Genomic DNA, 25,680 nt, shown 5'->3' on the forward strand with positions numbered 1-25,680 from the left:
GGGGGTCAGCCAGGTATTCAGGAATGAGTCAGTATCTGTGTGGGGGTCGTTGTGGATTCAGGGAGAAGCCAATATCTGTGTCTGGCATGCTGATCTGCCAGACATGCCAGGGGGAGTCCATTATCTCGTCACATGTCTGCATGTATCCGATCCTGGGCTCTCTCCGACCTAACAATATCAATTAAATTTAAACTGTTTTTTTATTAAAAATTTGGTTGAGATCACAGAATTAATCCTCTTTTTTAATTAGACCATATAAAATATTATATCTTAGGTTGAAATTTTACCACACTTGGTAAATCAATATATTTTAAACTACTAATTTCTCTAGAGAAAATACAAAAATTATTTTCTCAAAAATAAATTTTTATACTTTATGCATTTTGTTATCACAACTATATAATTTCTCCTAACTTAATTTGAACTTTAAACTCTTAGAAGCCTTACATTTTAGCTGGCAAGTTAAATACTTAGCATTTCTCAAATTAATAATAACTTCACATTTTAAAAAATACAAGACATATTTAATTAATAGATTTAATTCTGTCTTCCAGATTTTTCTTTTGAGGCAAACTCAGATTAACATTTCAGCACTCTGTCATTTCAAAATACCCAGATATTCAACAAGTTTATTCAGTAAACTCCAAAGTTTTAAGTTGCCAATTACTTTGGAAAACTGTTTCAGGCTGGCAAAACAGGTCTATTGACTTAGCCTGGTCTATTTAAATGTAAAATCACCACATTCTTTCTGCTGGGGGAAGGGCGACCAGCCCCTTCCTCCAACAAGGCGTGAAGCCGGTTTCCCCCAGGCTACTGGACCCCCACTACCTATAATATCACTGGAAAGCTCCACCACAAATCCTTCATATTATTTGCATCCATGTTTCAACAATTTGAGATTTTAAAGCCAGTTATTATTATCTGAGGTATTTTCTTTGGCAAATTCTGTAACAGAGATAATTTACTGACTTTTTAGTGGCCTTAATGTTCACTTTGGAATGCGGTCCATTATTATTCAAAAACTGCCTTTTATTATGGAAACTCTAATCTTGTTGCTTAGAACCAGCCTGTATCTTTCTTTTGAGTCATTTCTGCCATCTATATTTTGAGAAAAAACAGTCTTGGGTGCTGGGGGCTAATTCCAGGAGGTCATAAATGCAAGAAATTCATCAAAAGGTTGGTGAACCTTGCGGCATCACGATGGCTGAAGATACTATTATGCCCAGATTTCAGGATCCCCAAGAAACCACACCAGGGAGCCAGCCGTGTCCGTTGCAAAAGCATAAGAGTCTTTATTCAAGCCTGGGCTTGGCTCCCCTACCCTCCTTACTGACGCAGCAGCAAGTGGCAGAGAGAGCTAGCCCTGTGGGAAGAGGGGTTTTATAGGGGGTTGGAGTAAGGGGAGGAGAAAGGACTGTGGGCCCTGCCGATTGGCCAGGTGCAAGTCGGTGTCTTGTTACACAGGATATGGTCATATCTATGGTGCTCACTTCCCTTGATTATCATTGGTTAGTTTAAAGAAGTCCTGGGTGTGGCTAGCAGAGGCTTAGGCTTCAGGGAAGAAGCCTTGCCGAGCACATGGCTGCCCAAAAATGGAGGATCCAGGGTAAGATGGAGGGCGTAGCCCTTACCCTGGGGCAAGATGGAGGGTGTAGTCCTCACCCTTTCAGATACATATTATTGCCTGCTACCAGACAGCTGAAGGCATTTCCCCAAACCTGAAAATCTACATGTTATTACCTGCTGCTGGCCAAACAGCTGAACAGCCAAAGGCAGTTCCCCCAACCTGATACTTTACTGCTTACCAAACTTTACCTTTGATATGTGTGTTTGCTTTGCTTTAGGGCAAAAATGTGTGAATAAAAAGCCCTGGGTCTGGAGATTCAGAGAGAGAACAGTTACTAAAGCTAAGCTCCATCTGGCTCCCCCATATATTCCAAATTTATATTTCATGTCTAGTCTCTTTATTGATTAACTTGCAGGTTCCTTAACCCTTCTAGATGCAGGATAACACCCCGGCACTTGGGTTTTTCTATATCATCCGTAAAGAGAGTTAAACTTAGCCCAAAACTACCTGAAATCTGAAATCGGATGGTGTGCGCATTTGTCTTCAGCCAGCTTCCTCTCTTTGTGAGTACAGAAATCCCAGATGCATTTCTGAATTCTGTAAAACTTTTAAATGGTGAACTAGGAAGAAAAATGACGAAGATGAGACTTTTTAAAATAGCACTCTCAGGAGTGGGTGTCCATTTTACAGGATCACCACGTGTCTCCCGTCCACCACATCTTGTTTCCTCTGGGGAGATTCAGTAAATGGTCTGGTCGTGCCTCTTTTCTTACTAAATCAAAGGCATGCTTAATAAAAAATGACAGAGCAACAAGACTAAATCAAAGTTCTTTTCCTGAATCGTTTTCTATTCCACCCTCCATGGTATTGACTAGCTTTTAAAGTTATTTTTGCTAAAATCTGCCTGTCCCAAGATGTCCTACAGTAATTTTTAAACAAAGCATTAGAGAGTTCCTCAGTGAGAGGATTAACAGCTCCACGCTCTCTAGCTGCTCTCGACACCAGAAGCAGAGGATCTGGCGAGGCCTTAGGTATTACAGATTTTTGATCCTCAATACCAATTGGGCATTTTGCAATTTGAACAAGAACCCAAATAGTTAAAGTTGACAATGGCACTCTTTTTCTTTGAGCCTGATTTAAGAAAGTACCTTTTGACATTTTAATTGCTTTATCCTTGAGCAAGGAAGCTAAAAATTTACAATATTTTGGCCTTTAAACCGAATTCTTCCCCATAATAGTCTGACTTAAAACAAAAGACTTTCCTGCCCACTCTGGTTCTCAAACTCCAAAGCTTGGTACGAGCTGTACACGCAGTGACCCCTCCTTTACCAGTGATTAACTTCTTTTCTTTGCTCAGGCGAAATCTTCTCCAGACATCCTTGTCTCGGGAGCCATTAATGCCGGGTGTTATCCTGCAACTACTAGGGTTCAGAAATCTGGAGAAGGGGCTGCAAGTAAATTAAATAAACTAGATATGAAATATAAATTTGGAAGGCATTGGGGGGGAGGGGCTGGGAAGGCTTACCTTTAGTAACTAAGTTCCCTGAATCTCTGTACCCAGGGCTTTTTATTCACACATTTTGCCCTAGAGCAGTGATGACGAACCTATGACATGCGTGTCAGAGGTGACACGCGAACTCATTTTTTTTGGTTGATTTTTCTTTGTTAAATGGCATTTAAATATATAAAATAAATATCAAAAATATAAGTCTTTGTTTTACTATGGTTGCAAATATCAAAAAATTTCTATATGTGACACGGCACCAGAATTACGTTAGGGTTTTTCCAAATGCTGACACGCCGAGCTCAAAAGGTTCGTCATCACTGCCCTAGAGCAAAGCAGATATACATATCAAAGGTAAGTTTTGGTATCAGGTTAGGGAACTGCCTTCAGCTGTCTGTCAGCAGGCAATGATATGTGCAGATTTTCATCCCTGCTGAAAGAGTCCATTCAACCTTTTGAGGACTTCTCGCATTTATTATGACCCTGCTGGAATTAGCCTCCAGCAGGTTAGGTCTAGGGATACATTTACAGGTAGGGTTAGTGTTAATATTAGGGCTAGTTCTAGGATTAGAATTAAGATTAGGGTTGGGGTTAGGGTTAGGGCTACTCCTAGGTTTAGGGCTATGTCTAGGGTTAGGTTTGGGATAGGCCAAGTGCTAAGATTAGGGCTAGGGTTTGGGTTAGAGTTAGGGTTAGGGTTAAAATTATTCCTAGGGCTAGAGCTAGGGTTAGGTTTGGGTTAGAGCTAAGGTTAGGGTTAGAGTTAGTGCTAGGGCTATGGTTAGAGTTAAGGTTAGTGTTAAAATTGGGACTAGTGCTAAAGTTATGATTAGGGTTAGGGGTAGGGTTAAGGCTAAGGCTATGATTAGGTTTAGGTTTAGCGTCTGGGTCCTTGGATGCACATTGGAATCATGTGGATAGTTAAGGTAAAGGTTAGGGCTAGGGCTATGGTTAGATTTAGGTCTGGGGCTAGGGTTAATTTTAGGGCTAGGTTTAAGGGTTGTGTTAGGGATTGGTATAGGGCTAGGGCTAGTATTAGCTTTAGGTTTAGGTTAGGGTTAGGGGTAGGGTTAGAGTCTGGCTCCTTGGCTGCAGTTTGGAATCACCTGGAGAGTTAGGGTTAGGATTAGGCTTCTGTTAGTGTTAGTTTAGGGCTGGGGTTAGCATTAAGGCTAAGGTTAAGGTTAAGTTTAGGGTCAGTGTTAATGACATGGTTACATTTAGGGTTAGGTAAAGGTTTGGGTTTGGGTTATGTTTAGGATTAGGGTTAGTGTTATGGTTAGGGCTAGGGCTATGGTTAGGGTTAGGGTTATTTTTGGGGTTAGGTTAAAATTATGGGTAGGGTTAGGGTAAGGGATAGCACTACATTTAGGGTAGGTTTAAGATTAAGACTAGGGCTAGAGTTAGGGGTAAAGTTTGGGGTAAGGCTAGGGTTATGGCTAGGTTTATCATCTGGGTCTTTGGATGCACATTGGAATCACCTGGAGAGATATAGTAATGGATAGGGTTAAGGGTAACGTTAGGGGTAGGTTTAGTTTAGGGTTAGTTTTAGGTCTACAGCTAGGGCTAGGGTTAAGGTTAGGTTTTAGGGTTGTCTAAGATTTATGTAGAGCTGTGGTTAGGGTTAGGGTTAGTGGTATGGTTAGGGTTAGGATTAGGGTTAGGGTTAAGATTAGGTCTATGCCTAGGGTTAGGATTAGGGTTAAGGTTAAGATTAGGTCTATACCTAGGGTTAGGGTTAGGGTTAGGTTTAAGATTAGGGCTTGGGCTAGGGTTAGGGATAAGTTTAGGAGTAGGGCTAGGGTTAGGATTAGGTTTTGAATTTGGGATAGAGTTTGGTCTAGGTTTGGCAGGGAGTTGGTTAGGGGTAGGGTTAGGGTTAGGGTTAGCACCTCAGTGCCTGGGTGCACAGTGTAATCACCTGAATAGTTAGTGTAATGGTTAGGCCTAGGGCTAGGGCTAGGATTGGGGTTAAGTTTAGGTTTAGGTGTAGTGTTAGGCTTAAGGTTAAGATTAGTGCTAGTTTTAGGGTTAGGGTTAGGGTTAGGGCTAGCGCTACATTTAGGGTTAGGTTAGGACTGTGTCTTGGGATGCACAGTGAAATCACCTGGAGATTTCGAGTTTGGGTTATGGGTAGGCTAAGGACTTAGGCTAGGGCTAGGGTTAGTGTAAAAATTAGGGCTAGGGCTAGGGTTAGGTTTGGGTTAGGGTTACAATTAGGGCTAGGTTTAGGATTAGTGTTAAAATTAGGGCTAGTGCTAGGTTCAGGGTTAGGTTTAGGTTTATAGCATGTGTTAGAGTTAGGGTTGGGGCTAAGGTTACAGTTAGTTTTAGAGTGAGTGTTAGTGGTATGGTTAGGTCTAGGGCTTTGGTTAGGGTTAGAATAAGTGACTGGGTCTTTGAATGCACAGTGGAATCACCTGGAGAATAGGGTAAAGGTTAAGGTTAGGGTTAGCATTTGGGTCCATAGATGCACATTGGAATCACCTGAAAATTTAGGGTTTTGGTTATGGGTAGGCCAAGGGCTAAGATCAGGGCTAGGGTTAGGGTTAGATTCTAGGGTTGGGTTAGATTCTAGGGTTGGGTTAGGTTTAGGGTTAGGGTTTGGTTTAGAGTTAAGTTTAGGGTTATGGTTAGGGCTAGGGCTAGGGTTAGATTTATTGTTAGGGTTAGGGTTTGGGTTAGGGCTAGGACTATGTGTATGGTTAGGGTAAGTGTTAAGATTAAGTCTAGGGGTAAGAATAGGATAAGGTTTGGGGTTAGGGTTAGAGTTAGGGTTATAGCTGAGTTAGGGTTAGGTTTAGGGTTTGGGCTAGGGAAAGGATTAGGTTAGAGTTAGGGTTAAGACTATGCTAGAGCTAGGGTTAGGGTGAGATTATAATTAGGGTTACGTTTAGGGCTAGGGCTTGGGTTAGGGTTAGGGTTAAAATTTTGTCTAGCGCTAGGGAGGGGTTAGGGTTACTGTTATAGTTAGTACTAGGGTTAGGGCTAGAGCTAAGGATAGGATTAAGGTTAAGATTACGGCTAGGGCTAGGGATAGTGTTAGGGTTACTGTTATAGTTACAGCTAGGCTAGGACTAGGTTAGGTTTGGGGTTATGTTTAGGGATAGGGTTAGTGTCTGGGTCCTTAGCTATGCTTTGGATTCACTTGGAGAGTTAGGGTTAGAGTTAGGTTAGGGTTAGGGTTAAGAGTGTGGTTAGGTCTAGGTCTAGGATTAGCATTAGTGTTATATTTATGCTAAGCTTAGGGTTAGCATTAGAATTAAGGTTTGGTTTAGGGTTACATTTAGTGTTAATATTAGAGCTAGGATTAGTTTTAGGGTTAGCTTCTGGTTCCTTGCATTAACATTGGAATCACCTGAAGGTTTAGGGTTAGGGTTAGGGTTAGGGTTAGGGTTAGGGTTAGGGATAGGGATAGGGATAGGGATAGGGATAGGGTTAGGTTTAAGGTTTGGTTTAGGGTTAGAGCTTTGGTTTAGGTTAGGGTTAGTGTTATGTTTATGACTAAGATTAAGGTTAAGTTTAAGATTAAGGTCATGGCTATTGTTGGTGTTAGGGTTAGGATAAGGGCTAGGGTTTAGGGTTAGGGTTAGTGTTTGGACTAGGTCAAGGGTTAGGATTTGGTTTAGGGCTCACATAAATATTATGGTTAGGGCTAGTTTAGGGGTAAGATTAGGGGTAAGGCTATGGTTAGGTTTATGGTTAGTGTCTGGGTCCTTGGATGCACTTTGGAATCACCTGGAGAGTTATGGTAAGCTTTAGGGCAAGGGCTACGGTTAGGGTTATGGCTAGGGTTAAGTTTAGGTATAGAGCTAAGGTTAGAGTTAGTGTTAGCCTTAAGATTAGATCTAAGGTTAGGTTTAGGGTTAGGATTAGGACTAGGGTTACGATTTTGATTAGGGTTAGGGTTAACATTAGGGCCAGGGCTAGTGTTAGGGTTAGGGTTAGTGTTATAGTTGGGGCTACAGCTAGGGCTAGGGTTAAAGTTAGGGCAAGGTCTATGTATAGGGTCAGGGTTAAGTTTAGGGCTATAGCTTGTTTTAAGGTTAGGGTTAGTATTAGAGTTAGGGTTAAGTTAACGGTTAATGTTAATGGGATGGTTTGACCTAGGGCTAAGGGTTAGGGTTAGGGTTATGTTTAGGATTCGGATTAGTGTTAGGTCTAGGGCTTTGGAGAGGTTTAGGGTTAGTGATTGGGCCCTTGGATGCACATTGGAATCACTTGGAGAGTTAGGGTTAGTGTTAATGTAGGCCAAGGGTTAGGATTAGTGTTAGTGTTAAGATTAGTGCTAGGGCTAGGGTTATGTTTAGGGTTACTGTTATAGTTAGGCCTAGGGTTTGCACTAGGGTTAGGGATAGGTTTTGGGCTAGGGCAGTGATGGCGAACCTATGACATGCTTGTCAGTGGTGACACGCGAACTCATTCTTTTTGGTTGATTTTTCTTTGTTAAATGGCATTTAAATATATAAAATAAATATCGAAAATATACGTATTTGTTTTACTATGGTTGCAAACATCAAAAAATTTCTATGTGTGACATGGCACCAGAGTTAAGTTAGGGTTTTTCAAAATGCTGACACGCCGAGCTCAAAAGGTTCGCTATCACTGGGCTAGGGTTAGGTTGCAAGGTTAGGATTAAAATTAGGGCTAGCATAGTTTTAGGGTTAGGTTTAGGTTTAGGGCTGTAGCTTGTGTTAGGGTTAGGGTTAGGATTAGGGCTAGGGCTAGGTTTAGGGCAAGGGCTATAGTTATGGTCAAGGTTAGGGTTTGGTTTAGGACTATAGCTTGTGTTGTATTTTGTTAGGGTTAGGATTAGCATTAGGGTTAGGGTTAGGGTTAGGCCTAAGGTTCTGGTTAGTTTTAGGGTCAGTGTTAATGGCATGATTAGGTCCAGGGCTAGGGTTACGGTAAAGGTTAGGCTTAGGGTTATGTTTAGGATTACTGTTAGTGTTATTATTATGGCTGGGGGTTTCATTAGGGTTACTGTTAGCATTTGGGCCTTTAGAAGGACAGTGGAATCACCTGGAGGTTTAGGGTAAGGGTTAGAATTAGGGCTAGGGTTAGGGCTAGTGTTTGGTTCCTTGGATGCACATTGGAATCATCTAGAGCAGTGGTTCTCAACCTTCCTAATGCCGCGACCCTTGAATACAGTTCCTCATGTTGTGGTGACCCCCAATTTCATTGTTACAAATTGAACATAATTAAAGCATAGTGATTAATCACAAAAACAATATGTAATTATATATGTGTTTTCTGATGGTCTTAGGCGACCCCTGTGAAAGGGTGGCTCGACCGCCAAAGGGATCTCGACCCACAGGTTGAGAACCACTGACCTAGAGAGTTAGGGTTAGGGTTAGGGATAGGCCAAGGGCTAAGTTTAGGGCTAGGGTTAGGGTTAGGGTTATGATTAGGGCTAGGGGTAGGGTTAGGTTTAAGGTTACTATTATAGTTAGGGCTAGGGCTAGGGTTAGTGTTAGTGTTAGGGTTAGGGTTAGAATTAGGGCTAGGAATAGTAATAGGGTTAGTCATTATGGTTAGAGGTAGGGCTATGGTTAGGGTTAGTGTTATAGTTAGGTTAGCATTAGAGACAGGGTTAGGGTTGGGGCTAGTGCTATGTTTAGGTTAGGGTTAAAATTAGGGCTAGGGCTAGGGTTAGGATTAGGGTTATCAATAGGGTTGGGGCTAAACCTACGGTTAGGGTTAGGTTTATCATCTGGGTCCTTGGATGCACATTGGAATCACTTGGAGAGTTAGGGTTAATGTTAGGTTTAGGTAAAGGGCTAAGATTGGGGGTAGGGTTGGGTTAACATGAAGGTTAAGATTAGGGCTAGGGCTAGGGTTAGGTTTAGTTTAGAATTTGTGTTAAGGCTAGTTCTAGGGCTAGGATTATGGTTAGGTTTTAGGGTTTTCTAAGGTTTAGAGTTAGATCTGGTTTTGGGTTAAGGTTGTGTTATGGTTAGGGCTAGGATTAGGGTTAGGGTTAAGATTAGGTTTATGCCTAGTGTTAGGGTTAAGGTCATATTTTAGATTAGGGCTAGGGTTAGGGGTAGCATTAGGGTTAGGAATAAGTTTAGGAGTAGGACTAGGGTTAGGGTTAGGTTTCAGGTTAGGGTTAGAGATAGGGCTAGGTTTGGTTTAGGCTAGGGTTAGGGTATTGGTTAGTGGTAGGGCTAGGCATAGGGATAGGGTTAGAGTTTGCCTCTGGTCCATGGGTGCACCGTGGAATCACCTGAATATTTAGTGTAACAGATTGTGCTAATGCTAGGGCTAGGATTAGGGTTAGGTTTAGGATTAGGATTAAGATTAGATCTAGGTTTAGGTTGAAGGTTATGGCTAGCACTATATTTAGGGTTAGGGTTAGTATTAGGGCGAGGGCTAGGGCTAGTGTTAGGCTTAGTTTTAGCATCTGGGACCTTCGGTGCACAGCGGAATCACCTGTAGAGTTAATGTAAGGGTTAGCTTTAGGGTTAGGTTTAGGGTTAGGATTAGTTTAGGGCTGGGGCTAGTGTTGGGGTTAGGTTTTAGGGTTTTAGTTTTAGGGTTAGAGCTTTCTTTAGGATTAGGGTGTGAACGCTGCATCCATTTGCAGCTAGGGTTCAAGGTCTGGAGAAGGGGCTGATGCACAAATGAATACACTAGATAAGAAAATTGGAAGGCATGGGGAAGCCAGGCATAGACCTGTCTCTAGTGAAGAGCCTGTCTGAAACCCCGGACCCATCAGCTTTTATTTACTTGAATACACATTTGCCATTTAGGAATGCAAACAGGCATATTAATGGTAAAGTTTGTTAAACAGTAAAAGGATTAACTGGTTAGAGAACTGCCTTCAGCCATTTTGCCTATAGCAGGGCAATATTATGTTGATTTTCAGCCCTGCTGAATATCAAAGTCCATTAGCCTTCCAGCGGACTTCTTGCATAACTGTGCTAACTACTGTTGGTCTTTGCACCAGCAATTCCCCCTTTTTTGCTTTCTTAATAAATCTTGAAAGGTGTATGCCACTTGCAGGGCTCGGGTTCTTTTAAGACTTTCAAAAATTGTTGTCAGGTATTTAAGGAATTAGTCCGTAGTAGGCTTCTTTCTGAGCCATCAGTTCTTCATGGGTCCCCTTCCCAATTACTGTCCCCTTGTGATATGACAGCAGTGATATTCAAGTTCTGAATGGTGGACAAACGGTGGGCAATGGCAATGCAGGCCCGACCTTCTTTGGCTTTGTTCAGGGAACCTGCACCGATGCACAGCAGATGACTGCTAGCATGGCAAGGCGTCTTCACCATGCCCCATCTCTGAATTATTTCTCCTCTGTCTCATCAGTGTGTTGCTTGGGGCTACTGCTATCTGTGGTTGGACTAGTTGATCATCTGCAGCCACTGGTACAGGGTGAGCAGTTCCTCTCTCAGATCCATTGTTGAAGTTTACACACAGGCTTGGAGGAGTTTTCTGGAAATACACAAGCATATTCTCGACCGAAGGTTAATAAAGGGACCCTTGCACAAACCAGACTTGGGATTTTTCTATTTAACCAGACCATTTTCCTTTGGCTTATTCTGACACCAGTGTAATTTCATGGGTGTCTTGCCATCAGCATTACAAGTGAAAAAATTTAAAGTGAAAAAATTTAAGGTAATTAAGGCTTAATGTAGTTTACTTACAGGAGATTTCTCCACTATCACTCTTTTTTGTTTTTAAGTTGGGAACATGCAAGTGGGACATTCCTTGATAATTTGTTTTGCCTGCTGTACAATATTTTGGCAGACTGATGTAAAAGCTGATGAGATTCTGTGACCTGTTTTAATAAAGCAATTCTATTTAAGAGGCCAGCAGCATAAAGCCTGCAGTGCAGCCTTGATGGCTTCTAATTCAATTTTTTGTTTGGAAGTGTGACTAGTTTGGATGACTTGGTCTGAATCCATTGCATGATAAGCAGCTTTGCCATTGCAGGAGCTAATGCTCCAGGAATAGGTTCCTACCTAGTACTACTAAGTTCCCCTGAATATTCACTTATTTCAATTTGCCAATTTAAATCAGTCTGAAATAAGGCTTATTTTCTAACTTCATTTGTCCTTGATTGTGGATGGTAAATGACACTAACTGAATTTCTGCTATTAGTCTTTGAGTATATTGACATAAGCTTGGTTTAGAGAGTCAAAATGTAAATCATTTACTTTTCTTTTTGAGGCAAAATACATTGAATTTTAATTACAATTTTCTAGATACTTGAAGGGAATCTTCTGTTTTTTTTTCTCCCACAGTAATTTCTAGGCCACATTTAGGGAGTTTCTTTTAAAAACCTTTTTCTTTCTTTTAAACAGAGCAACAAACTTGGTTGCTTTTTAGAAAAACCAGTAGGAGAGAGGTATGCTGGCCAATACTGCAATACATACATATCAAGTAAAAGTAACTCTCTTTTACTTATGGTGTCTTATTAATGGTGAGATTTAATGCTAGAATAATAACTTTTAGTTTACTTTGTAAATAGTAGCGGAAGAGATTTTTAAATTTCTCCTTTTTATTAAGCTTAAAATTTACTTTTAAAGAGCATTCTTTTTAGCTAGTGCTCATTTGCATATGCATGCAAATTTTTACTTTGGAATTTGTTAGAACCAATTTCTTATAAAATATTAGCTTCTCATATAACTGAATTTATATGAGATCTTGATTATATTGTAAAAAGCTAATTTATTAAGTAACTAAGTTAGGCATCTTTATTGAAAAAGCAAAGTAAGCAAACTTATACATTTGACCTGTGAAATACAGATGCCACCCCATTCCCCCTAGCCTATTTGAAGAGCAGGCTGTCTGAGGCTTTTTCTCTTAAAATTCCGTGGCGGAATAATCTGGTTTTGCTTAGTATTCAGCCACTTTGTCCTGCTCTCCATTAGAGGTTGAGACTTTTATAACATTTAAAATATATGTATATAAATAGAACACAGTTATTAATTTTTATTTGATAAAGCTTCCCACGTGATTTCAAGTATATTAGATTGGCCTAATTTAGTTCAGAAATATTTCTTTTAAGAAGAGAGTAAATCCTTGAATTATTTCTGGGCCCTTGAAATGTCTCAAAGCTATCTCTTGGTTGAAGTCTTGAAATTGAACTTGGAAAGACTATCAAATATACATAACCCAAAATTATATTATATACTTTTTGTAATTATTCTAAAATATATTAATTAAATTTAAACTGGTTTTTATATTAAAAATTTGGTTCAGACCATAGAATTAATCCTCTTTTTTAATTGGACCATATAAAATATTATATTCTAGGTTGAAATTTTACCACGCATAGTATACATAAGGACTACAATATATTTTGAACTACTAATTTCTCCAGAGAAAATGTAAGAATTATTTTTCTTAAAAATGAATTTCTAAATATTATGTATTTTATTATCATAACCATATAATTTCTCCCAACTGAATTTGAACTTTTAACTCTTAGAAGCCTTAAATTGTAGGTGGCAAGTTAAATACTTAGCATTTCTCAGATTAGTAATATATTTATATTTTTAAGGATATATTTTAAATAAAATACAAGACATTTAATTAATAGATTCAAATCTATCCTTTAGATTTTTCATATGAGGCAAACTCAGATTAATATTTCAGTATTGTATCATTTTAAAATACCTAGATATTTAATAATTTTTATTATTTAATTTAGCAAACTCCAAAGTTTTAAGTTACCGAAAACTGTGGTTAGACATATGAGGCTGGTGAAAAGGTAGGAGGAGGAGGGAAGCAGGCCTCCAGGTCTCTCCTCTTGAATTTAAAACTGCCACATTCTTCTTTAGAGATAACATCTAAGGTTACTGCTGTGGGAAATGCAACCGAGCCCCTCCTCCAACAGAGAGTGCAGCCAGTGTCCCCCTGAGTGCAACTGAACACCCACCATCAATCTACTTATATAAAAACCATGGGTGGTGTTCATCAGGACCTGAACCGCTGCGGAAGGAAGTCAGTCCTGCAGGGGTTGTCTTGGCAATGGCTGCGCCCTCCCCTGAGCTGTTTCCTGGAGCTGTTTCTGGTGAGGGCGGGGTTTGAGGCAGGAACCCGCCCTCAGAGCATGGACCCACTGAATCCTGGGTTGTTTTGCCAAAGGCTGCGCCCTCCCCAGCTATTTCCTGTGTGCCTGAGGGAAGAACCCACCCTCAGAGCACCAGGAGCGCCCAGCAGCAGTCAGTCCTCGGTTGCTGAGGTGGTGGTAGAACTCTGGGTCTGGCCCAACAGGGGGCATGGCCGACCTTCAAACCAGACCCTGACAGTAGAAAGGAGGAAGCCCCATTCCTCACAGAATCTGCTGTTGGATAGATTGCTGTCAGTGGCCTGCCAGCCAGGAATCCCATTCTCCTGCACCCGGACCTTGACAGGAGGGAGGAAGGAGTCCCTTTCCTCATGGAATCGACAGGGGGCCAGTTTGCTGTCAGGGGCCTGCCAGCTAGCAATCCTATTCACCTGCACCCTGGCCCCTGACAGCAGGGAGGAGAGAATATATTTGATGATTCCATTGATTCCACAGATGATGTTGAAAAAGAAAATTTTCCCATAGAATTTATTAATAGTATTACTCCTTTGGGAATGCCGTGTCATAAATTAAAATTGAAAGTGGGTGCAATCATCATGCTATTGAGAAATCTCAATAGTAAATGGGGTCTTTGTAATGGTACCAGATTTATTATCAAAAGATTACGACCTAACATTATCGAAGCTGAAGTATTAACAGGATCTGCAGAGGGAGAGGCTGTTCTGATTCCAAGAATTAATTTGTCTCTATCTGACACTGGCCTCCCATTTAAATTGGTTCAATGACGGTTTCCCATGATGCCAGCATTTGAGATGACTATTAATAAATCACAAGGACAAACTCTAGACAGAGTAGTCATATTCCTACCTGAACCCATTTTTGCACATGGTCAGTTATATGTTGCTTTCTCTCGAGTTTGAAGAGCATGTGATGTTACAGTTAAAGTTCTAAGTACTTCATCACAAAGGAAATTAGTCAAGCACTCTGAAAGTGTTTTCACTCTTAATGTGGTGTACAGGGAGATATTAGAATAAGTTTAATCACTTTATCAGTCATTGTTTGCATCACTGTTGTTTTCATATCATGTTTTTGTTGTTTTCATATCATGTTTTTGTGTGCACCGGGCTACTAGTATACCTATAATTATCACTGAAAAGCTCCACCACAAATCCTTCATTTTAGTTACATCTATTTATTTATGTTTTAACAATTTTGAGATTTTAAAGCCAATTATTATTATCAAAGGCATTTTCTTTTGGCAAATTCTGTAACAGAGATAACTTACTGACTTTCAGTGGCTTTAATGTTAACCTTGGAATGCGGTCCATTATTATTCCAGAACTGCCCTTTTTTATGGAAACACTAATCTTATTGCCCAAACCCAGCCTGTATATTTTCCTTGTGTCATTTTTGCCATCTTTTAAAGAAAAACATCTAGGGTTTATTCCATAGCATCCGTAAATAGATGGGACTCAGTCCAAGAGGCCACAGAAAATCGGGCTGGGTGTGCCTTCTCTTAAGCTCGCCTTTTTCTCTTCACGGGTACAAAAATCCCAGACACATCCCTAAATTGTGAGAAATGTCTCATCTATCCAAATTTCAAATGACGGACTGGGAAATAAAAACATGGAGAAAATGAGACTTTTAACAACACTCCTGGGAGTGGGCATGGATTTTTCAGGATCACCAAAAGACCTAGTAATTAATGGGTTGGGGCCTTTTTCAGTTACTTCCCTTTGTCTAGGGAATTTTCTTAGAACCTGTGTTATCGGCCATGTGTACCACTCATATTTTTTCTCCCCAACCCCACATCTTGTTTGCTTTGGGGAAATTTAGTAATGGCCTGTCCATCTACTGTTTCTTTTCTATTAAATTAAATTAAAGGCATGCTTAATAAACTAACAATAAACAACAAAGACAGATAAAACAACAATCAACAGACAAGCACCCATAACACATAGACAAGACTTAATAAATCAGAGTTCTTTTCATGGATTTTTTCAGATGTTTTACATTTGCCTGGCACTTACAGCCAGAATGCAGCCTAGGTGTTAGTCTGTTGTTCACAGGTCTTATTCTATTCTGCTCTTCATAGCTTGACTGGATTCTAAAGTTATTTTAGCTAAAATCTGCCTGTCCCAAGGTGCCATATGGTAATTTTCTGACAAAGCATTAAGGAGTCCTTTTGTAAAAAGAACTGATAGCCCCATTTTCTCTAGCTGTTGAGCCTTTCCACATTAGATGCAGAAGATTTGGGGACTTAGCTATTATAAATTTTTGATCCCCAATATGAATTAGGCATAATGCAGTTTGAACAAGAGCCCATATAGTTAAAGATGACAAGGGCACTAGTTTTCCTTGAGCCTGACTTAAGAGAGTACCTTTTAACATTTTATTTTTTTAAAAAATATGTACTTTATTGATTTTTTTTTTACAGAGAGGAAGGGAGAGGGAGAGCTAGAAACATTGATGAGAGAGAAACATCGATCAGCTGCCTCCTGCACACCCCCTACTGATGATGTGCCTGCAACGAAGGTACATGCCCTTGACCAGAATCGAACCTGGGACCCCTCAGTCCACAGGCCGATGTTCTATCCACTGAGCCAAACCAATTAGGGCGACATTTTAATTTTTTTATCCTTGAGCATACAAGCTAAAAGTTTACAATGATGTTTTTGCCTTTACTCAATTTCTTTCCCATTATAGCCTGGCTGAAATAAAAGATGTTCCCGCCCACTTATGGCTCGTGACTTCCCCCACCTTTCCTGTGATCCCACCTTTCTGGTGAATTTCCTTTTTTTTCCTTCATTTTATGCTCAGGTGAATCTTCTTCTCCAGGCCCCACATTGGGCACCAGATGTGAACACCGCATCCATTTGTGGCTAGGGTTCAAGGTCTGGAGAAGGGGCTGAGGCACACATGAATACACTAGACAAGAAATATAAATTTAGAAGGCATGGGGGAACCAGCTGGAGACCTTTCTCTAGCGGAGAGGCTCTCTGAAACCCTGGACCCATCCGCTTTTATTTACTAGAATACACATTTGCCCTTTAGGAATGCAAACAGGCATATCAATGGTAAAGTTTGGTAAACAGTAAAAGGATTATCAGGTTAGGGCAGTGGTCGGCAAACCGCGGCTCTCTAGCTACATGCGGCTCTTTGGCCCCTTGAGTGTGGCTCTTCCACAAAATACCACATGTGGGCGCACACGTACAGTGCGAAGTTGATTTAAAACTTCAAGTAAAGTTTATTAAGTTAATTTTAGGGAACGTTGTGGAGTGAAAGGTGTAGTGTCAAGGGTTGAGAAAGGTGTGTTGAGATGGTTTAGACATATAGAGAGGATGAACGAAAGGAGATAGATGAAACAAGTATACAAGATGAGTGTGGATGAGAGAGTTGGAAGGGGTCGACCTCAGCGAAAGTACCTCAATCAGATTGAGGACGTTTTTAGCAAAGGCCAGCTTAGGAGTTCCCTAATTAAGTTAATAACAATATCTACCTATATAGGTAGATATATCTACCTATATAGGTAGATATTGTTATTAACTTAATTAGGGTACTCCTAAGCTGGCCTTTGCTAAAAACGTCCTCAATCTGATTGAGGTACTTTCGCTGAGGTCGACCCCTTCCAACTCTCTCATCCACACTCATCTTGTATACTTGTTTCATCTATCTCCTTTCGTTCATCCTCTCTATATGTCTAAACCATCTCAACACACCTTTCTCAACCCTTGACACTACACCTTTCACTCCACAACGTTCCCTAAAATTAACTTAATAAACTTTACTTGAAGTTTTAAATCAACTTCGCACTGTACGTGTGCGCCCACATGTGGTATTTTGTGGAAGAGCCACACTCAAGGGGCCAAAGAGCCGCATGTAGCTAGAGAGCCGCGGTTTGCCGACCACTGCCCTAACCTGATAATCCTTTTACTGTTTACCAAACTTTACCATTGATATGCCTGTTTGCATTCCTAAAGGGCAAATGTGTATTCTAGTAAATAAAAGCGGATGGGTCCAGGGTTTCAGAGAGCCTCTCCGCTAGAGAAAGGTCTCCAGCTGGTTCCCCCATGCCTTCTAAATTTATATTTCTTGTCTGGTATATTCATTTGTGTGCAGTCCCTTCTCCAGACCTTGAACCCTAACTGCAAATGGATGTGGCATTCATATGCTGATGTGCCTAGAATTGGACTACTTGGCATTTATCCAAATGTGCCAGAAATTTGTGAGAGAAAGAAAATGTTTAAAGAGCCCTTGGAAATGCAGAGTGTACAATACAAACTAATCAGGCAGCAAAGCAAATACAGGCTTCTCTACTCCTGTGTCCTTTTAACCTATGTTATCCTCCAGTGTATCCCTTCACACTAGGGTTGGTCGGAATTTTTCTGTATTGGACTGACAACTGCCTCTCCTCCAATTCACGTTATAAATAAATGAGGCCTGATAACCAGAACTCCAAGGGAAGACATCAGTCTAGCAGACTCAGGTAGTCTTTCCAGAGTGAAGAGCAGATGCCTCTCACCCTAATAAGAGCTGGAGAACAAGGTAGGGGCACGGAACAAGTCTAATTCCATCAAAGAAAGTGCTTTGCAAATTCCAACAAAGCCTGTTGCAGTTTTCTATTACTACACAACAAACCATCCCAAACAGTGGCCTAATGCAATAACCATCACCTATTACCACTCAGGGTTACAGGATTAGAATTAGGGTTAGGGTTAAGGTTAGGGTTAGGGTTAGGGTTAGGGTTAGGGCTAGTTTTAGAATTAAAGTTATTGAATGGGTCCTTGAATGCACATTGGAGTCACCTGGGAAGTTAGGGTAAGGGTTAATGTTAGGGCTTAAGGTTCGGGATAGATTTAGGGTTGGGTTCAGATTAGGGTTAGAGCTAAGGTTAATGTAAGGATTAGTGTGATAGTTTGGGCTAGGGATAGATTTAGAATTAGTTTTAGGACTAGGGTCAAGGTTAGTGTTATGGCCATTGTTAGGTTTAGTGTTAGGGTTATGATTAGGGTTATGGCTAGGGTTAGGGTTAGATTTAGGGCTAGGGTTAGGGTTAAGATTAGGGTTATGGCTAGGGTTAGGGTTAGGGTTAGAGATAGGGTTGTGGTTACAGTTAAGGTTGAGATTAGGGTTAGGTTTAGGATTAGGGTTTAGGATTAAGGCTAAGGCTAAGGTTTGAGTTAGGGTTAGTGTTAAGATAAGGGTTAGGGCTAGGGTTAGGGTCAGTGCTATTTTTAGGGCTAGGGCTAGGGCTAGGGTTAAGTTTAAGTCTATGGTTATAGTGCTATTTTTAGGGCTAGGGCTAGGGTTAAGTTTAAGTCTATGGTTAGGTTCAGGTTTACAGCTAGAATTAGGGTTAGTGTTGGTGTTATAGTTAAGGCTAGTGCTAGCATTAGAGTTAGGTTTAGGGCTAGGGTTAGGGTTAGGGTTAAAATTAGGGCTTGGGCTATGGTTAGGGTTAGCGATAGGTTGAGGAGTATGGTTATGGTTATGGTTGGGGTTAGGTTTTGGGGTAGGGCTAGGTTTGGGTTGGAGTTAAGTTTGGGGTTAGGTTTAAGTTTTGATTTAAGGTTAGGTTAGGCTAGCACTAGGGTTTGGTTTAGTTTATGGGTCCTTGGATGCACATTGGAATCACCTGGAGAGTTATGGTAAAGTTTAGGGCAAGGTCAAGACTAGGATTAGTATTAGGGCTAAGGTTAGGTTTAGGTATAGAGCTAGGGTTAGGGTTAGTGTTAGGTTTAAGATTAGGACTAGGATTAGGGCTTGGTTTATGAATAGGGTTAGGTTTACTGTTAAGGCTAAAGCTAAGGTTAGGGTTAGTTTTAGTGTCTGGGTCCTTGGATGCACGTTAGGATCACCTGGAGAGTTAGGGCAAGGGTTACGCTTAGGGTTAGGGTTAGCGTCTGGGGCCTGGATGCACATTGGAATTACCTGGAGAGTTAAGATTAGGGTTTGCGTTAGGGATAGAACTCGGGTTAAGGTTAGGGTTAGGGCTAGGGCAAGGGTTAGGGTTATAGTTAGGGCAAGGGAAAGTGTTAGGGTTAGGGCTAAGGTTAGGGTTAGGATTAGTGTTATATTCAGTGCTAGGTTTAGGACTAGGGTTAGGGTTAGGATAAGGGCTAATGTTAGTGTTATGGTTAACTACTGGGTCCTTGGGTGCACTGTGGAATCACCTGCAGAGTTAGGGTAAGGGTTACAGTTAGGGTTAGTATAGGTTTAGTGTTATGGGAAGGGCTAGGTTCAGGGTTAGTGTTAGGTTAGTGTTGTTTTAGGTTTAGGTTTAGAGCTAGGGTTAAGATTAGAGTTAGCGGTATGGTTAAGGCTAGGGTTAGGGTTAGGGTTAAGTTTAGGGCTATGCCTAGGGTTAGGGTTAAGGATATGTTTAGGAGTAGGCGAGGGTTAGGGTTAGGGTTAGGTTTCAAGTTAGGTTTAGAGGTAGGGCAAGGTTTGGGTTAGGGCTAAAGTTAGGTTACTGATAAGGCTAGTGTTAAGGTTAGGGTTAGTGATAGGGCTACCGTTAAGGCTGGTGTTAGGGTTAGTGTTAAAATTAGGACTAAGGCTAGTGTTAGGATTAGGTTTAGAGGTAGAGTTAGGGCTATGGCTAGGTTCAGCGTTTGGTTTAGCATCTGGGTCCTTGGATGCACATTGGAATCACCTGGAGAGTTATGGTAAGGTTTAGGGCAAGGGCAAGACTAGGATTAGTGTTAGGGCCAGGGTTAGATTAGGGCTAGAGCTAGGGTTAGGTTTAGGGTTAGTGTTATAGTTTGGTCTAGTGATTGCGCTAGCATTAGGGTTTGTTTTAGGGATAGGGTTAGGTTGTAACGGTAGGGTTAAAATTAGGGCTAGCCCTGGTTTTTGGGTTAACGTTAGGTTTATGGATAAATCTTGTGTTAGGGTTAGGGTTTAGGGCTAGGGCTAGGGCTAGGGCTAGGGTTAGGGGTAGGGCTAGTATTAGCTTTAGGTTTAGGTTAGGGTTAGGGTTAGAATCTGGGTACTTGGCTGCACATTGGAATCACCTGGAGAGTTATGGTTAGGATTCGGTTTTTTGTTAGGGTTAGGGTTAGGACTAAGGTTAGTGTTATTGTTAGGTTTAAGATTGTTAGGGCTGGGGTTAGGGTTAGGATTAAGGCTAGGTTTAGGGTTAAGGTTAGGTCTCAGGTTAGAATTAGGTTTAGGGTTAAGATTAGGGCTAGAGCTAGGGTTAGGTTTAGGGTTAGTGTTATAGTTTGGTCTAGTGATTGCGCTAGCATTAGGGTTTGTTTTAGGGATAGGGTTAGGTTGTAACGGTAGGGTTAAAATTAGGGCTAGCCCTGGTTTTTGGGTTAACGTTAGGTTTATGGATAAATCTTGTGTTAGGGTTAGGGTTAGGTTTAGGTTTAGGGCAAGGGCTATAGTTAGGTTAGAGGTCAGGGTTAGGTTTAGGGCTATAACTTGTGTTAGAGCTAAGGTTACGGTTAGGTTAGGGTCAGTGTTAATGGTATGGTTAGGTGTAGGGCTAGGGTTATGGTAAAGGTTAGGTTTAGTGTTATGGTTTGGGCTAAGGCTTTGGTTAGGGTTTCAATTAGCAACTGAATCTTTGGATGTACAGTGGAAACACCTGGAGATTTAGGATAAGGTTAGAATTAGGGCTCATGGTTAGGGTTAGCGTTTGGGTCCTTGGATGACATTAGAATCACCTGGAAAGTTAGGTTTAGGGGTAGGCCAAGGGCTAAGGTTAGGGTTAGGGTTATGATTAGGGCTAGGGCTAGGGTTAGGTTTAAGGTTACTGTTATAGGTAGGGCTAGGGCTAGGGTTAGGTTTTGGGTTAGAGTTATGTCTAGGGATAGGGATAGGGATAGTGTTATGGTTAGGTGTAGGGTTATGGTTAAAGTTGGGGTTAGTGTTAGAGTTAGGTTAAGATTAGGGCTAGGGTTTGGGTTTAGGGCAGCCGTGGGCAAACTACAGCCCGTTTGAAATGAATAAAACTAAAAAAAAAAAAGACCGTACCCTTTTATGTAATGATGTTTACTTTGAATTTATATTAGTTCACACAAACACTCCATCCATGCTTTTGTTCCGGCCCTCCGGTCCAGTTTAAGAACCCATTGTGGCCCTCGAGTCAAAAAGTTTGCCCACCCCTGGGTTAGGGCTATCACTATGTTTAGGGTTATGGATAAGATTAAGGCTAGGGCCCTAACCAGTTTGGCTCAGTGGATAGAGCATTGGCCTGCAGACTGAAAGGTCCCAGGTCTGGTCAAGGGCATGTACCTTGGTTGTGGGCACATCCCCATTAGGAGGTGTGCAGGAGGCAGATGATTGATGTTTTTCTCTCATCGATGTTTCTAACTCTCTATCTCTCTCCCTTCCTCTCTGTAAAAAATCAATATCAATAAAATAAAAATAAAAAGATTAAGGCTAGGGCTAGGGTTAGGGCTAGGGTTGGGGCTAAAGCTAGGGTTAGGGTTAGGTTTATCATCTAGGTACTTGGATGCACATTGGAATCACCTGGAGAGTTATGATAAGGGTTAGGGTTAAGGCTAGAGTTTGGGTTAGGTTTAGTTTACAGTTAGTGTTAGGGCTAAGGTTAGGGATGGGATTAGGGCTAGGGTAGGGTTAGGGTTAGGGTTAGGGCCAGGTTTAGGTATAGGGTGAGGATTAGGCTTGGACTAGGGTTAGGGTTAGGGTAAGTGTTATTGTTAGGGCTAAGGATAGGGATAGTGTTAGGGTTAGGTTTAGGGCTAGGGTTAGAGTGTAAAGGTAGGGTTAAAATTAGGGCCAGAATTAGTTTTAGGGTTAGGGTTAGAGCTGGGGTTAGGGTTAGGGTTAGTGTTATATGATTAGGGCGAGGATTAGGTTTAGGGTAAAGATTAGGTCTATGCCTAGGGTTAGGAATAGGATTAGGTTTAGGGTTAGGGCTATGGCTAGGGTTAGGGTTAGGAATAAGTTAGGAGTAGGGCTAGGGTTAGGGTTAGGGTTAGGTTTTGGGTTAGGGTTAGAGCTCATGAAAGGTTTAGTTTAGGCTAGTGTTAGTGTATTGGTTACCGGTAGGGTTAGGGTTAGCATCTGGTCCTTGGGTGCACACTGGAATCACTTAAATAGTTGGTGTAATGGTTAGTGCTAATACTAAGGCTAGGATTAGGGTTAGCTTTAGGGTTAGGGTTATGGTTTAGATTAGGTCTAGGTTTAGGGTTAGGGTTAGGGTTAGGGTTAGGGTTAGGGTTAGGGTTAGCACTATGTTTAGGGTTAGGTTTAAGATTAGGGCTAGGGCAAGGCTAGGATTAGGCTTAGTTGTTAGCATGTGGGTCTTTTTGTGCAAAGTGTAATCACCTGGAGAGTTAGGGTAAGGGTCAGGGCTAGGTTTAGGGTTAGGATTAGTTTAGGGTTAGTGTTAGGGCTAGGGCTAGTATTAGGGTTAGGTTTTAGGGTTGTTTTAGTGTTAGGGTTAGATCTTTTATTAGGATTAGGCTTAGTATTATGGTTAGGATAGGGTTAGGGTTAGTGTTAAGTTAGGTCTATTCCCAGGGATAGGCTTAGGGTTAAGATTAGGGCTACGGCTAGAATTAGGATTAGGTGTAGGATTAGGGCTAAGGGTAAGGTTAGGGTTTGGTTTATCCTCTGGGTCCCTGGATGCACATTGCAATCATCTGGAGAGTTAGGATATGGGTTAGGGGTAGGGCAAGTCTATGATTAAAGTTAGAGAAAGGGTTAGGTTTAGGTATAGATCTAGGGTTAGGGTTTGTGTCAGGGGTTACATTAGGGCTAGGGTTAGGGTAATGTTTAGGATTAAGGTTAGGGTAGGGTTAGGGTTAGAGCCAGGTTTAAGTTTAGAGTGAGGATTAGGCTTGGATTAAGGTTAGGGTTAGGGTAAGTGTTATTATTAGGGCTAGAGCTAGGGCTAGTGTTAGGGTTAGGTTTAGGGCTAGGGTAAGAGTGTAAAGATAGGGATTATGGTTATGGTTATGGTTAGGGGTACAGTTAGGGCTAGGTTTAATGTTAGGGTTAGTTCTAGAGCTATGGGTAGGGTTAGTTTTACAATTAGAGCTAGTGGTAGGGTTGGGATTAGAGTTAAGGGCACAGTTAGGGATAAGCTAGGGTTAGGTTTAGGTTTAGGGTTGGGGTCCTTGGATGCACATTGCAATAACCTGGACAGTTAGTGTAAGGTTAGGCTAGAGCAAAGGCTAGGGCTAGGGTTAGGGTTAGGGCTGAGGCTAAGGGTAATTTTAGTGCTGGGGTTAGGGAAAGTGTTAGGGATAGGTTTGGTGTTATGGTTAGGGCTAGCACTAGGGTTAGCGGTAGTGTTAGGGTTAGTGTTAGCTTCCAGGTCCTTGGCTGCACATGCAGCCACCTGGAGAGTTAGGGTTCAGGATTAGGGTTATGGGTAGGGTTAGCATTAGCTTTAGATTTAGTTTAGGGTTAGCATCTGGATTCTTGGCTGCACATTGGAATCACCTGGAGAGTTCGGGTTAGGATTAGGTTTTGGTTAGGGTTAGGGTTAGAACTAGTGTTACCTTTAGGGTTACTGTTATAGTTAGGGCCAGAGCTATGGTTGGGTTTAGGTTTAGGTCTAGGGTTAGGATTAAGATTTGGGCTAGGGTTAGGGTTAGGTATTAGGGTTGTCTAAGGTTTATGGATAGAGCTGGGTTAGGGTTAGGGTTAGTGGTATGGTTAAGGCTAGGGTTAGGATTAAGATTAGGCTATGCCTAGGGTAAGGGTTAGGGATAGATTTAGGAGTAGGGCTAGGGTTAGTTTTAGGTTTTGGGTTAAGGTTAGGGCTAGGGCTAGGTTTGGGTTAAGGCTAGGGTTAGCATCATGGTTAGTGCTAGGGCTACGTTTAGAGTTAGGATTAGTGTTAAAATTAGGGCTAGGGCTAGGGCTAGGGCTAGGTTGGGGCTAGGGTTAAGTTTAAGGGTATGTTTAGGGATAGTGTTAGGGATAGGGTTAGGGTTAGTGCTAGAGCTAGGGTTAGGGCTAGGTTTAGTGTTAAGTTTAGAGCTAGGGTTAGAGTTAGGATTAGGTTTATTATTATTGTTAGGGCTAAGGCCAGGGTTAGGTTTAGGATAAATGTTAGAATTATGGTTAAGTCTAGTGCTAGGGTTAAGGTTACAGTTAGGGTTAGGGTTAGGGATATGGTTAGGGTTAGGACTATGTTTAAGGTTTGGGTAAGTGTTAAGATTAGGGATTGGGCTTGGATTAGGATTAGGGTTGGGGTTAGGATTAGAGTTAGGGTTACGGTAGGGTTAGTGTTAGGTTTGGGGTTAGCATATGGGTCCTTGGATGCACATTGGAATCACCTTAAGAGTTAGGGTAAGAGTTAGGGTTACTGTTAGGGCTATGGTTGGGCTAGGGTTAGGGTTGGTTTTTGTGTTAGTTTTATTGTCTGGGTACTGGGATGCACATTGGAATCACCTGACGTGTTATGATAAGATTTAGGGTTAGGGTTAGGACTAGGATTAGGGTTTGGATTAATATTAGGTCTATGGCTAGGGTTAGTGTTAGGGTTAGGTTTAAGATTTAAGGCTAGGGCTAGGGTTAGGGATAAGTTTAGGAGTATGTTATGATAAGGTTTAGGGTTAGGGCTAGGGTTAGGGTTAGGACTAGGATTAAGGTTTGGATTAATATTAGGTCTATGGCTACGGTTAGTGTTAGGGTTAGGTTTAAGATTAAGGCTAGGGCTAGGGTTAGGGATAAGTTTAGGAGTAGGGCTAGGTTTAGGGTTAGGTTTCAGTTTAGGGTTAGAGCTTGTGCAAAGTTTGGTTTAGTGTCAGTGTATCAGTTAGTGGTAGGGTTAGGTTAGGGATCCTTGGGTGCACAGTGGAATCATCTGAATAGTTTGTGTATGGGTTAGTGCTAGTATTAGGGCTGGATTAGGGTTAGGTTTAGGGTTAGGGCTATAGTTCAGATTAGGTCTAGGCTTAGGGTTAGGGTTAGGGTTAGGTTTAGGGATAGCACTATTTTTAGGGTTAGGTTTAAGATTAAGGCTAGGGCTAGGGTTAGGGATAAGTTTAGGAGTAGGGCTAGGTTTAGGGTTAGGTTTCAGTTTAGGGTTAGAGCTTGTGCAAGGTTTGGTTTAGGCTAGTGTTAGTGTATCAGTTAGTGGTAGGGTTAGGTTAGGGTTCCTTGGGTGCACAGTGGAATCATCTGTATAGTTTGTGTACGGGTTAGTGCTAGTGTTAGGGCTGGATTAGGGTTAGGTTTAGGGTTAGGGCTATAGTTCAGATTAGGTCTAGGCTTAGGGTTAGGGTTAGGGTTAGGTTTAGGGATAGCACTATTTTTAGGGTTAGGTTTAAGATTAGGGCTAGGGCAAGGCTAGGGTTAGACTTAGTGTTAGCATATGGGTCTTTGTGTGCACAGTGGAATCACCTGGACAGTTAGGGTAAGGGTTAGGGTTAGGGATAGGTTTAGGGTTAGGATTAGTTTAGGGTTAATGTTAGGGCTAGGGCTAGTGTTAGGGTTAGGGTTAGAGTTAGGTTTAGGGTTTTGGTCAGGGTTAAGGTTAGGTTTAGGGTTAGTGTTATGGTTAAAGGTAGGGTTAGTGTTAGGATTAGAGTTAGGTTTAGGGTTAGTGTCTGTGTCCTTGGATGCACATTGTAATTACCTGGTGATTTA

The sequence above is a fragment of the Myotis brandtii genome, unplaced genomic scaffold, assembly GCF_000412655.1.
Source record: "Myotis brandtii unplaced genomic scaffold, ASM41265v1 scaffold915, whole genome shotgun sequence".
Taxonomy (NCBI): domain Eukaryota; kingdom Metazoa; phylum Chordata; class Mammalia; order Chiroptera; family Vespertilionidae; genus Myotis; species Myotis brandtii.